Source organism: Athene cunicularia (genome assembly GCF_003259725.1).
Source record: "Athene cunicularia isolate RWA chromosome 12 unlocalized genomic scaffold, athCun1 chr12_part1, whole genome shotgun sequence".
Lineage (NCBI taxonomy): Eukaryota > Metazoa > Chordata > Aves > Strigiformes > Strigidae > Athene > Athene cunicularia.
In genome coordinates, this window is record NW_020799116.1 from 14,431,743 (window position 1) to 14,438,959 (window position 7,217).

At 43.6% G+C, this 7,217-nt stretch overlaps 1 protein-coding gene across 2 annotated transcripts in view; it reads left to right on the plus strand.

Moving 5' to 3' along the window:
* ARHGEF3 (Rho guanine nucleotide exchange factor 3) overlaps positions 1-7,217 on the plus strand; it is a 137,325-nt gene that overhangs the window by 100,102 nt on the left and 30,006 nt on the right. The gene's annotated exons all lie outside the window — the stretch shown is intronic.

The window sequence follows — 7,217 nt, forward strand, 5'->3', positions numbered from 1 at the left end:
GACTTGCCAAGGGTCATTTTATCCAGCCTCACCACACCCTGTGCATTCCCCCATCAAGGACCACCATGGTTCAGAGTTATCGCTGCTGGGTGTGGCAGAGGGGTGGAGAATCATGAATCCTTCCTGATTTTTCTAGGCAAGCCGTCGTGAGTCTTGAGCAGCAGACCAGTCACTGTAACAGTTTTTATATATGAATCTGAGGTAGCTCTAAAAGCGGCTTCCTTCAGGGAAGCTCCTGCAGGAAGTGCTCCTGTCTCAGTGCAAACGCAATTGTTAGAGGCCATCCTTGACCTGCGCAGAACTTTCAGTAGCAATCAAAAGTTACATGAATTTACCAAATTGAAAACTAACAAACAAATCAGCCTGGCATGTCGTTTCATCTGTTTGTCTCCCAGTGCAGAACTGTTCCGCGAGCTACAATGAAGAAACAATGTACGCACACGTCTTACTTGGAAAGCCTGCAGACTGCTTTACAAGCTGGATGTGCTCGTACAATAAGACACTCATGACGATTCGCATCAGAACCACGTGTCTCTGTCAGTTCAGCATGAGTGTACTTCAGTATAAATTGGTATTTTGAAATAGTCATCAATGACAGTGGAAGACCATGGTGACTCCTGCTATTTATTAATTGTATTTGACAAAACTTAGGGGAATAGTTCAGAGCATCTTGGCTGCAAATCCCAAAGCATAGCCCGTGATAACAGTGAGAAAATATAACTTCCTCCTTCTCTTGTTACTCCCTAAGCTGTGCAAATAAGGGTCATATGAAAGGTAATCTTCAAGTGGAGAATCTAGACAGAATAGAAATTTGGGTTTCAGTTTTGTAATGTCAGATGTTCCCCAGAGATGTGTTTCTTTGTTCTGCACTGATCTTTCCAGGATTAGGACTCTACCTGGAAAAATTACAGCTGTGGTTTTTGAGGGAACATTTAAAATGGTAATCACTTACTCTGTAATCATATTTTTATTGGAATTTCTAAGCACCAATGTGTAATGAAGCAGTCTCTTCCTAATATTTATTACCTAGTAAACTGTAATTCTCATTACCAAGTGTACAACCATATTTGCAGTGGGGAAATTGCAGTTTCTTGAACAGCTGTGTAACTGCCCGATAAATACCCTTTATCTAGCAGCTTCTATGCTTTCTAGCTACTTACTCATCACTGTCAGTGTTTCTGCATTCCAGCTCCCAAGCAGATTCAAATTTATAATGTTTGGTTGAAATGACTGCTTCGAAAGTTTTTATTTGGTTGTTTGCATGTGGTTTTGGTGTTTGGCGGTTGGTTTGTGCTTGTTTAGTTGGTTTGGTTTTGTTTTCCTGAAAGGAAAGCTTGCTAATGATTATTCTGAAGAGATGTTTGGGGGTGTTGAGGAGAGGCTTCAGAGATACTCGATAAGCACAGAACCCTCCGTGAATGTGTTGCATTAGCTTGGCTAACTTTCCCTGGTCACTTCAGAATAGTAGAAATAGTAGCTTTGCTTTGAATATTCATAGCGAAATTGTATCTCTCCTGGGCATGGCTTTTGTTCTGTTTGTGGTGTTTGGGTTTTTTTGGTGTTGGTCTTTTTTTTTGTGAAACCGCATAAATAGGATGGGTGCATATATGAGAGAATACTCCATAAAGTGCAAACTACTGAGTTTTTTTTTTCCTTGAAATGTGTATGCAATATTTCTACTTAATTTCAGATTTTCATGGTGGGTAAAATTTTCAGAAACACCATATGGCTGGTACTCTTTGCACACAAAGCCAAAATTGTATCGGAGATTCTGGGCCTCTGCAACACGCTTTACATTAAATCTTTTACTCCCTCCATCAATCTGGAGTAATTTAGCTAGACAGCAGAGCTGCTCTACTCAGGGTGAGTCAGACTACTGGTTAACTTGATATTCTTACAGCAATTAATGTTTTGAAAACAAAGCAATGGCTTGTTTATTGTTCTTAATACTTTTTTTTTAAAGCTTTCTTAAGATTACACTGATAGTATAGTTACTTTTGTTGGTTTGGGTTTTTTTTTTAAGCATTGCCACCTTTTCTTAAATTCTTGTCTTGTTACTGGACACTTGTCAGGTGGGCATATGCTTCAAGCAAGTATCTGTGTGCATAAGTGTTCATTTCTGAGTCATCTGAATAGACAGATCAAAAGGAAGAGCTCCCATAAACATGAATAACATGTTTTTTTTATTTAAAAACTTTTCTAGTTGTAATTAATAAATGATTAGAGTGAATTGTTGCAACTAAGCCTAGGCTGCTTCTTAGGCATCACAGTCAAATACAGACCAAAACCAAGACAAGGGCTGTTTCCCATTGGTTGAGGGAGAAAAAAACCAGAGGCAGGCAGACAGACATTCAGACACTTTTACTTCTTGGCATACCAATATTTTACCAAAAATTAATTGTATTTTTCTGATTTTTTTTTTTTAATTTCTTGGCAGAACAGATGTTTACTTTTAATAGGGAAAGCAGTCACTTCAGCATACTGGGAGGAAGAAGGTAATCGAGATCTGGGTGTAGACATCTCAAAATATTTCTGTTGAAGCACAGATTCTGCATTTCTGCCCAAAGGCAGTTAAAATGTGTTGGCAAAGATCGTGTTAAAACAAAACTTAAACAAAAACAATGAAAACACCAAATCAAATCTTTAAACAATCTATTTGTGGGTTTTCTTCCTTAGGCAGAGTTCAGCTTTAATTGGTGATTTTCCATTCCACTGAACTCCTGAGAGCCCATGACTTTGATGATTGAAGATTCTTCACTCCATTGGATTTTCCTTAATTAAGCGTTTAGATTAAATGTTTCAGTTCCTTTTTCTCTTGCTTAGCATAATGGGTTCTTCACTATTTAAAAGGAAAGTGGGTTTTTTGTTGTTGTTTTTTATTATTTTGCCCATTGTATTTTGGATCCTTCGAGAAGTCTTTGATCAACTGCATTTTAATTTTAAAATTACCCTGACCAAAGCTATATGGATCTCAAAGATTAGCATAAAATGAAAAGGAATTCTGTCATACATAAATATATTTTTAAGGTTGAAGCCCCAAATATTTCAGAGGACATTGTCATGCAGACAGATGCTTATGCAATAATTACTCCAGTGGTAGATTTTAATGCATGAGGAAACTAACTGAACGCATTGGTGTGAACAAGACTATCACAGAATGACTCTGTCAGTGAACTTCAGTCCTGAACCACATCAATAGTGGTAGGGATCTTTCTTGAGCAGGGTTTTCCAGAGTTACCAAAGAGTTTACTTACTCCTCCCTGACATGTAAGTAACTGTCAATTGTGCCTTTTGGCTTATTAAGTAAATAAAAAACCCAAAACAAACCCAAACCCACAAAAAACCTGTTCCAGAAATGGCAAAACTGATGCACTGGTCTGCTGTGTAATCTAGTCACTAGCATTGTTTTTCTTAAATATTAGTTTATTTTTTGAAAGTAGCTTGCAATTCAGATCTAATTTTTATAGTGTTATTGTAGATTTATCATCCAAGTATAATTTTTGGAATAAGTGGAGTCACTGGCTTCAATCCTACGAGATTCCTTAGTGTTATCACTGAAATCTTTTTTCTTCAACTGTATAACTGGAGTTCACTAGGGAGTCTTTCAGCCACATGTTTACAAACTGACATTTGGCTCTGCTTGGGTGTGCATACACACACAATACAGTGACTGTTGATGGGCAGTCACTTTGCAATCTAAACTGATACAGAAGTGAAATGTAAATGTTAACCAATGCTGGTTAAGTTTGTAAGATCTTTCAGAATGGACTCCAAGTGTTGTATTTGATATGCAATACAGAAGGGACTCAATACCATGACTAAACTGACATGTTTTTGATTATGAATGCACATAGAATTCTACCATCAAATTTAGTTCTCTGGAAGAGAGAATTGTTTGGAATTGTACCATTGTGTTACTCCATTAGATAATTAGATACCTACAAAGTTAGGTGCTATTCACCAATGAACTCTGGGACCAAATTTCAGTTCTAAAACTGTCTTTACACTCTCCTGGTGAAGTAAACAAACATCAAAAGAGTCTAATGAATCCTGGTTTAGAAGTTCATTGAAGTCTGTCTTGTAGATGCAAGATGCTCTGAAACCTACTGATATGAAGGTCCTGTCTATTTTTAAGGATTGTGTTTAAGACAGCTATTTCTCTTGTTTCTCAAGAATGCTTAGTCAAGCTGAAGTGCATTGGCCTGATTAATGGAGACGTGGCAGAATCCCTCTCTTGGCATATTTTTTTAGGTGCATAAACCAAGGTTCATTATTTCAGTCTCCAAACTGGTACACTCTTGTCCTGTGTGAAGTGCTCTTCATGCTGTGAAGCGTGTTACAGGATTAGAATGCTTTGAGTACAGGCCCTGAAGGCATTTTGTCTAACTGATTTAAGTGGAGTTGATTTTTAAAATGTTGTTAGCATACATATTCATAAACAAACATACACAGATGGTATTTGAAATCAAGGCTTCGTGGGCTTAAATGGTTACACAGCAGCTGCAGCATTCTCAGGAGATTCTTGACCACTTTATACAACCTGTGTGTGTTGGTGTTTTGATGTGCTTGAAATGCAAGGAGAAACTGTCCAACATTATCAGGTTATGCTCTGAGGTATGTTTTCTGAATGTCATACTGAAGACTTGCAAAAATGAATGCACATTCATGTGAATGAAATTAGTGTTCACAGCTTCAGAAATCCTCAAGACGGGTAGTCTCCAAATAAAACACTGCATTTTTTTCATTTTTTTTGAAATATGGAAAGGAAGGGGGCTGCAGCAAAGATTGATCCACCCTAATACCAAATCTCTAGTGGTGTTCTGCGGTAGATGCTTAGGGAAGAGTACAAAACAGAAATAGCCTGTCATGATGTTTCCCCAAAATACAGTCCCAGTAGCCAAGAACTTGTGTCTGAGAGGCTTTTGGCAAATACTTCTACTTGTATATAACATTGAAGAATTATCTCCTTTTTCTTTGCTATGAATCTGCCACCATCTGGTTTAATGTGATGCACTTTTTTCCCGCTCAAGTTGAATGCGGGGAAAAATTCCTATTTACTTTCTCTGTCACTCGTGGTTTCTACATCTTTATCACACCTGCTCCAGTTTCTCTCTTTTCTTCTCTGAAATGTCCTGTCTGCTTACTTACTGTCTACATGAAAGCTATTCGATTCCTCTTGTCAACACTTTTGCTTTCAGTGAACCTTGTGCCATCCTACTGTGATGGAGATGAGGAGAGTGGTACTGCACATAACATTCAAGATGTTCAAATGTTACATTTTCTTACAGAATAATTGAACATCTAGAAGTACTGATAACTTTGTTCTAGCAATATTCCAGACACTGGGGGGTTGGGAAACCAGTTGGGTTTTTTGTTTTATGAGCAGGCTATTACAAAATGGAGAGCTCTGCATAACAGGCAGCAGGATAGCAACTCTGCCTCTACCACAGTTGCTCCTGAAAAGGCCTAGGAGGTTAAGTATACCTGGGAGGGTATATTGTATGCTTGGGATATTGGTGTAGTCAAAGAAAAGCGACCAGATGAGGACTATATCTGCCCTTTGGCTAAACTTATTCTAAAGACATAATAATCTGATTAACAACCTTTTGCAAAAGAAATGCATGTAAAGCAACATCTGCCATACAGTCTGCCTTTAAAACCAGTTAATTCTTTCAAATTCTGTAAAGTTATTCTTGGTTGTGCTGCTTCCCTTTGGCTGAAAATATCCTTCCCTCCTCCCCCTGTCCAGCTTCCTCCTCGGTTTCCTTTTCCTTGTCGCCCATGTACCCTTTTGGTCAGAGCGACTCCGTGTTGCAGACAGGGCCCCTGACACTTCCTCTCTCCTTTCAGGAACTTTTCATTCCCTTTGTCTGAAGGTAGACATCAAACAGAAAGGGCCAGGCTGTGCAGCCACTGATGCCCTGTTAGGCAAAGGTGTTTTTCCACTTTCTCAGCTTGATAGAATGAGGGGTGCGGGCTGGGGAGCTCTTTGATTAAACAATAGCAACAAAAGTGGAACTTTAAAAACACAATAAACAAACTCCTGCTTGCCAGACAGGAAGAAGCAACAATATGGGAGAACAAAACAAAACAAAAAAAAGTAGTACTGCTGTACATTGTGGCAGCATAAGATGATGCAGCATTCCTGCTCTGCTCAGCCCTCTCTGCCCCTGCGCTCCCCAGGGCTGCGCTCGGGACACGGCTCCTGCCTGCCGGCGCGTCCCGGACCGACCGGCCCCGGCCCCGGCCGCGCTGCCCGTTCCGCTCCCGGTTGCCAGCCGTGCCGTTAGCGCTGCCCGTTCCGCTCCCGGTTGCCAGCCGTGCCGTTAGCGCTGCCCGTTCCGCTCCCGGTTGCCAGCCGTGCCGTTAGCGCTGCCCGTTCCGCTCCCGGTTGCCAGCCGTGCCGTTAGCGCTGCCCGTTCCGCTCCCGGTTGCCAGCCGTGCCGTTAGCGCTGCCCGTTCCGCTCCCGGTTGCCAGCCGTGCCGTTAGCGCTGCCCGTTCCGCTCCCGGTTGCCAGCCGTGCCGTTAGCGCTGCCCGTTCCGCTCCCGGTTGCCAGCCGTGCCGTTAGCGCTGCCCGTTCCGCTCCCGGTTGCCAGCCGTGCCGTTAGCGCTGCCCGTTCCGCTCCCGGTTGCCAGCCGTGCCGTTAGCGCTGCCCGTTCCGCTCCCGGTTGCCAGCCGTGCCGTTAGCGCTGCCCGTTCCGCTCCCGGTTGCCAGCCGTGCCGTTAGCGCTGCCCGTTCCGCTCCCGGTTGCCAGCCGTGCCGTTAGCGCTGCCCGTTCCGCTCCCGGTTGCCAGCCGTGCCGTTAGCGCTGCCCGTTCCGCTCCCGGTTGCCAGCCGTGCCGTTAGCGCTGCCCGTTCCGCTCCCGGTTGCCAGCCGTGCCGTTAGCGCTGCCCGTTCCGCTCCCGGTTGCCAGCCGTGCCGTTAGCGCTGCCCGTTCCGCTCCCGGTTGCCAGCCGTGCCGTTAGCGCTGCCCGTTCCGCTCCCGGTTGCCAGCCGTGCCGTTAGCGCTGCCCGTTCCGCTCCCGGTTGCCAGCCGTGCCGTTAGCGCTGCCCGTTCCGCTCCCGGTTGCCAGCCGTGCCGTTAGCGCTGCCCGTTCCGCTCCCGGTTGCCAGCCGTGCCGTTAGCGCTGCCCGTTCCGCTCCCGGTTGCCAGCCGTGCCGTTAGCGCTGCCCGTTCCGCTCCCGGTTGCCAGCCGTGCCGTTAGCGCTGCC